The sequence below is a fragment of the Bison bison genome, unplaced genomic scaffold (genome assembly GCF_000754665.1).
Source record: "Bison bison bison isolate TAMUID 2011002044 unplaced genomic scaffold, Bison_UMD1.0 scf7180017864500, whole genome shotgun sequence".
NCBI classification, from domain to species: domain Eukaryota; kingdom Metazoa; phylum Chordata; class Mammalia; order Artiodactyla; family Bovidae; genus Bison; species Bison bison.
This window is the reverse complement of record NW_011495059.1, coordinates 2,905,496-2,913,042: the sequence shown is the minus strand read 5'-3', so window position 1 is coordinate 2,913,042 and position 7,547 is coordinate 2,905,496. Positions and strand designations below refer to the sequence as shown.

At 43.8% G+C, this 7,547-nt stretch overlaps 1 pseudogene; it reads left to right on the top strand.

Moving 5' to 3' along the window:
- LOC104980491 overlaps positions 1–1,537 on the top strand; it is a 13,732-nt pseudogene extending 12,195 nt beyond the window's left edge.
- The last annotated feature ends 6,010 nt before the right edge of the window (positions 1,538–7,547 follow it).

Below are 7,547 nucleotides of genomic sequence, written 5' to 3'. Positions count from 1 at the left end.
CACAGTTCAAAAGCATCAATTTTTCGGCGCTCAGCCTTCTTCACAGTCCAACTCTCACATCCATACATGACCACAGGAAAAACCATAGCCTTGACTAGACAAACCTTTGTTGGCAAAGTAATGTCTCTGCTTTTGAATATGCTATCTAGGTTGGTCATGACTTTCCTTCCAAGGAGTAAGCGTCTTTTAATTTCATGGCTGCAGTCACCATCTGCAGTGATTTTGGAGCCCAGAAAAATAAAGTCTGACACTGTTTCCACTGTTTCCCCATCTATTTCCCATGAAGTGATGGGACCGGATGCCATCATCTTCGTTTTCTGAATGTTGAGCTTTAAGCCAACTTTTTCACTCTCCACTTTCACCTTCATCAAGAGGCTTTTGAGTTCCTCTTCACTTTCTGCCATAAGGGTGGTGTCATCTGCATATCTGAGGTTACTGATATTTCTCCCAGCAATCTTGATTCCAGCTTGTGTTTCTTCCAGTCCAGCGTTTCTCATGATGTATTCTGCATATAAGTTAAATAAATGGGGTGACAATATACAGCCTTGACAAACTCCTTTTCCTATTTGGAACCAGTCTGTTGTTCCATGTCCAGTTCTAACTGTTGCTTCCTGACCTGCATACAAATTTCTCAAGAGGCAGATCAGGTTGTCTGGTATTCCCACCTCTTTCAGAATTTTCCACAGTTTATTGTGATCCCCACAGTCAAAGGCTTTGGCATAGTCAATAAAGCAGAAATAGATGTAAGCCAATTCTCCTCAAATTAAAATAAAGAAATTTTTAAAAGTTCAAATCAGGATAAATAAAAATCAATCTCCATCTAGACACATCACAATGAAACCATAAAAAACCAAGACATATGAAATTGGTTTAATATATTAATTAAAGAGTAATTTGACCAGAGCCTCTGCTGGGAAGATGGGGAGAGGAAGGGTCCAGTTTTGATTCCCACCAGGGCCATCATCACAGTTTTGATTATTTAAAGTACAAACCCACCCAGCAACAGTATTCTCATTCCTAAAGAGATTAGTATGCAGATCTGGCAGAGGACAGAAATTAAGAGGAGATCAAATAACTTGCCAACTAGAGTTGATTATTCATCAGCTCCTTAGCAGACAGGTGTGGAAGGGTTCTGGGATGAAGATGCACCCACAGGTGTGTAAAGACTGAAGGAGGAAATGAGAATGTGACAACACAGCAAAAAGCTTTAGAACAACTGGACTCTGACTATTTTAAGGACATGACATCGACTAAAAGGAAAACTCAGGAAATCATTAAGAAGACATAACTGTTAGACTTTGGCATCCCAGTGGGCAGCACAGGTTTCTCTAATAGATTAGCAGCTACACACCATATGCCTTTTATTCACCAGTCTCCTGAATCAGGTGACTTAGATACCTGGCAGGAAACTACCAATGCATGGCAAGAAGAAGATGTAGTCTGTCAACCAAACAAGTTCTCAGGCAACAGCAGAGAGGTGAACAAGAGCAAAAGAACAATCAAGGAAGAAAATGGGACAGGAAGCACAGCGGTGTGAAAATTGGTGTCAAACTTTCACAACAAATGTTCTTCAAATGTCATAGTACTGGTGGGAGAAATATGAGCTCCACAAACCAACACTTGTATGGATCTAAGAATATTATCAGAATACAAATACAATGCTTGACTTCAGCGTATTCATCAGGACATTCAGGACACCAGGATTCTCTCAAAGTCCCTTGAACTCAGTGATTGAGACTCAAAAGAATAAAAAAAAGCTTATGAGAAAACAATTTCTTCAACATGCTCCAACTGTAAGACAATGGTTTGCTCTAGAGAAATAATTTCAAATAGAATATACCAGTACCTCTTCAAGCTAGTGTTCCTAGCTAAATAAATGGATGTAAATAATCTTATGATGGGAAAGAAACTCTTCTGTCTATAATGCTTTCCATCAATGTGCATAATGATACAATAAATAATTTTAATTATTATTTGGCTTCCATGATTTGTTGTTCAGTTGCTTAGTCATGTCTGACTCTTTGCAACACCATGGACTGCAGGATGCCAGGCTTCCCTGTCCTTCACTGTATCCCGGAGTTTGCTCAAAACTCATGTCCATTGAGTCAATGATGCAGTGAGCCAGAGAAAAGCTCATGCAGCAACAAAGACCCAGCACAGTCAAAAATAACTTTTTTAAAAAAAGAAAATAAGTCAGTCACAAAAAGACAAATACTACATGACTCTGTTTATATGAAATACCTAGAATGGTGAAATACACAGTGACAGGAAGTAGAATGGTGGTTGCTAGGGAAGCAGCAAAGGAATGAATGGGCAACCATTACATAATGGACAGAGCATATCAGTTTTGCAAGATGAAAATGGTTCTGGAGATTGGCTGCACAAAGATGTGAATGTACTTAAAACCAGTGAACTGCACATTTAAACATACTTATAATGGTAAACTTGGGATTATATATGTTTTAACACACTTTAAAAAAATCTAATGCAGAAGATAAAATGCAATCATCGAAAACACTTGGCTGATCCAAAAGGAGAAAAAAAGGAAAACAGGAGCAAAATCCAGGTAGGCCAAATATAAGAGAAATAACAAGATTATAGATGTAAATGACTTGGAACCGTACTGTAATACATGCTAAGGCAGAGCAGCAGACATGTACCAAAATGCTCCCAGCAGCATTATTTGTAGTAGCTCTAAATTGGAAACGACCCAAATGTCAATTAGTAGTTGAAGGGGTAAATAAATTTTGGTATATTCACCCAATGGAATGCGGCTCTATGCTGCGCTAAAAGTGAATGAACTACAGCTTCACACAACATGGAAGACTCTAATAAATCACATGGAGTGAAAGAAGCCAGACACCAAAGGACACACACTTAGTGGTGACCTTTATATAAAACCTATAATAACCACCAGGGGCTGCCCTGGTGGCTCAGACGGTAAAGACTCTGCCTAAGTGAAAAAGTTGGCTTAAAGCTCAACATTCAGAAAACGAAGATCATGGCATCTGGTCCCATGACTTCATGGGAAATAGATGGGGAAACAGTGGAAATAGTGTCAGACTTTATTTTTTGGGGCTCCAAAATCACTGCAGATGGTGACCGCAGCCATGAAATGAAAAGACTCTTACTCCTTAGAAGGAAAGTTATGACCAACCTAGATAGCATATTCAAAAGCAGAGACATTACTTTGCCAACAAAGGTCCGTCTAGTCAAGGCTATGGTTTTTCCTGTGGTCATGTATGGATGTGAGAGTTGGACTGTGAAGAAGGCTGAGCGCCGAAGAATTGATGCTTTTGAACTGTGGTGTTGGAGAAGACTCTTAAGAGTCCCCTGGACTGCAAGGAGATCCAACCAGTCCATTCTAAAGGAAATCAGCCCTGGGATTTCTTTGGAAGGAATGATGCTGAAGCTGAAACTCCAGTACTTTGGCCACCTCATGCAAAGAGCTGACTCTTTGGAAAAGACTCTGATGCTGGGAGGGATTGGGGGCAGGAGGAGAAGGGGACGACAGAGGATGAGATGGTTGGATGGCATCACCGACTCAATGGATATGAGTTTGAGTGAACTCCGGGAGATGGTGATGGACAGGGAGGCCTGGCGCGCTGCGATTCATGGGGTCGCAAAGAGTCGGACACGACTGAGCGACTGAACTGAACCGAACTGATTGACAGTGCAGAAGACCCAGGTTCGATCCCTAGGTTGGAACATCTCCTGGAGAAGGAAATGGCAACCCACTCCAGTATTCTTGTCTGGAAAATTACATAGAGGAACATAGTGGGCTACAGTCCATGGGGGTCGCAAAAAGTCGAACACGGCTAAGTGTCTACACAACAATAACAAATACAGTTTATTTTGGTTTATATCACTCCAGATTTTTCAGGGTATCTACACATTTTTTGTTTTAACTATGGGATTATATTGCACACACTGCTGAACTTTTTTCCTATCTTAATCGGTATTCAACATCTGTTCATTTTAATACATATAGATGTACTCCACACTTTGCCAGGAGATGGCTATATTCATTAGCTTGATTGCGGCAATGGTTTCATGGGTATCTACACATGTCAAAACTCAAATCGTACTCTTTAAATACATGTGGTTTACTGTACATCAGTCATATCTCAATAAGACTGGGAAAATATTATGCCTTAAATCTCTTTTACTGATTTCCCCCACTTAACACTACATCCATGCTGTTGTATGTACACCTAACAAATAGTTTCTCAGTGATGTGTAGAATTCCAAGGTCAGCCTCCATCATAGTTTACTAACTCATTTTTGCTTCCTGCTCACCTATGCCATGAACAAGACTATCATAAATAATCTCCACCTTGTCTTCTTATATACCTGACCAAGCTTTCTTTAAAACATATTTCAGGGAATAAGATGGCTGAACTTTCTGCCAATACATCCTTATTTTTACTGAAAACTGCCTGCTTATTGTTTATTTTAGAGAAGAGCTGAGCAAGTTTCCATCCCATTCCAGCTGGGCATGAGAGTTCCCAGTCTCTTCACTTGGATTTCGGACCCTTCACGCTGCAACAGGACAGAGGGCAGGGGTGTCAGTTCTTGGTCACCCCTCATCTCCCCACTTCCCTGCATTCTATTTGACATTTACTTCATTTGCTGTGTGCTTAGTCACTCAGTCATGTCTGACTCTTTGCAAACCTTTGGACTGCAGCCCACCAGGCTCCTCTGTCCATGGGATTTCCCAGACAAGAGTACTGGAGTGGGTTGCCATTTCCTCCTTCAAGGGATCTTCCTGACCCAGTGGTCAACCCCATGTATCCTATGTCTTCTGAGTTGCAGGTGGATTCTTTATCTGCTGGGCAATAGGGGAAGTCCTATATGACTTCATGTTTGCTGATAAATAATTTTTTTTCAGGCTGTGGCCATTCCGTAGTGTTTAACAGATGGACTTTCTATTTTCACTTGCTTTTTAAACCATGTTTTGGGGGAGAGGTACAGGTGAGAGATGGGAGCTCTGTAGCCTGTCTTTCCGCACTCTCCAGCAGACTTCAAAGGTCCCACCTACATGAAGGAGCCAGGCCCCTGTGCTTGGGCCAGTGTTTTAAGCTGCAAGGAATGTGGTGACTCAGCTGGTCGCCCAGGGACACCTCAGTGAACAAGGCTGAGGGAAGGAAGTCATTACACAGACAGCTGGGCTGTAAAAAACAAAAATACTCCTCACACCAAGCTTTACGAAGCAGTGAGGCTGTGCGTCCCATGACTCAATGGGACTGTTTCTGCCACGTGGCCCCCCAGCCCACAATATGTGGCCCCCAGCCCGTAATACGTGGCACCAAGCTCAGAATATGTGGCACGCAGCCCTCATTCACTCCCAGCTGCTCCTCAAGCTGCTTGGAAAACTGACTGGGTGGGGACCCCAGGAAAATCCATGATAGTCTTCTCTTTTCCACCCTGTCCCATTGCTACCTGTATCATCTCTTTTCTCCTTGCTCCTTCCTCTTTAGTTCTTTTGTGTTAGAAAGTGTTTGTCACTCAGTTGTATCTGACTCTTTGCAAACCTATGGACTGTCATCCAGCCAGGCTCCTCTGTCCATGGAATTCTCCAAGAATACTGGAGCGAGTGGCCATTCCCTTCTCTAGGGACCTTACTGACCCAGAGATCAAACCTGGGTCTCCTGCACTGCAGGCAGATTCTTTACCATCCAAGCCACCAGGGAAGCCCTACATTTTAATTCTCTTGCCCCTAAATAAACTTTTTAAAATCTGGAGTTCAGTATTTCACACCAGCAGGGAGCTTGGCAGAGACATGCGCGTGTGTGCTCAGTCACATCACTCTTTGCAACCATATGGAGTGTAGCCCGCCAGGCTCCTCTGTCCATGGGTTCTCCAGGTAAGAATACTGGAATGGGTTGCTGTGCCCTCCTCCAGGGGATCTTCCCAATCCAAGGATTGAACCTGCATCTCTTGTGGCTCCTGCATTGGCAGGTGGATTTTACTCGTACTACCTGGGAAGCCCCACCAAAGATGATAAACAGGTAGAAAAAATTATGCACAAGGCAAAAGCGATTGCTTTCAACTCAGAAATACATACCGCTTTTCTTTTAGGAAGCCCAATGGCGATGATTTGTTGATATAATCAAGCAGGACCCTATGGGGTATACAACATTTACACTGGTACAGTGACTAGCAATATTGTGTCACTCTCCTGCTCAACAACCGTCAGTGGCTCCTCAGTGCCCATGGTTTTACCCCATATTCAAGGCCAGATGGGCCACCTCCTAGCACTCTCCTTCTCCACTATTCATGGCTTCATTCACCACTTCAACCCACTTACGCTGTCCCTGACCCTCTTGTATATACTCCATCCCTATATAATTCAAGGCCTGTCATTAATTGATCTCTCAACAATATTTTTACAAATTGTTTACTTACTTATTTTTGGCTGAGCTGGGTCTTTACTGCTGCCCTGACTTTGTCTAGTTTCAGCGAGCAGGAGCTGCTCTCTAGCTGCGGTGCTGTGGCTTCTCTTGTTGTGGAGCAGGGATCTGGGGTGCAGGCTTCAGTGCTTGAGGTGCGTGGGATCAGTAGCTGCGGCTTGTGGGCACTAGATGTAGGTTCCATAGTTGTGGTACACGGGCTTAGTTGTTCTGCATGTGGGATCTGCCTGGATCAAGGATCAAACCTGTGTCCCCTGCATTGAGACATGGATTATTTACCATTGAGCCACCAGGAGAGCCCTAAATAGTATTTTTTTAAACATCTCTTATTCTATTTCTGAACAAAATTTAAAAATATTGAACATCCATTCTAGCATGTGTGCATGCTCAGTCACTTCAGTCATGTCCAACTCTTTGCGACCCTATGAACGGTAGCCCACCAGGCTCCTCTGTCCTTGAGATTCTCCAGGCAAGAATACTGGAGTGGGTTGCTATGCCCTCCTCTAAGGGATCTTCCCAACCCAAGGGATCAAACCACTGCTGAGCCACCGGGGAAGCCCATCCTTTTGAGACCCTCTTTGCATTGCAAAGCATAGTGAGAGATGAGTCTGGATACCAGATGGAGGAGAACGGGGCCAGAAAGTACATCTAAGTAAAAAGAGGAAGAATAAGAGGTCCCCTTGCTGAAGGTTCAGCGCATAAGACAGCTGGTAAGTCCTGTGGCGGTTTCAGAACACACAGAAAGCTCCCCTTCACAGGTGGTTAATGATCTTTCAGTGTTCTTCCCGCGACTAGAAATCCCAAACAGATTTCAAAGGGTTCAGTCAAACTGACGTTTTTCTGGTAAGGACAGCTGGAGCCGGAAACTGCCCAGCCAGAGCCCACACTGCCAGGCAACCTGGTCAGGCTGGGGCAGTGCTCGGCTACCACCGACAGCCTGGTTGGCAGGAATAAGGGACAGCAACGGAAGTCTCCTGCCCTCCAGCCTAGGGATCCCTGACCACATCCAGAGCCTGTCCCTGAAAGTCTGGGAGGAGAGGCCCCAGGAGCCCCGCAGCCTCATCCACATTGGCAGGGAAAGGCAACGAGGAAGGGAAGAGCAACCCAGGATTGCAGCCCAGAGCCTGACTTTCT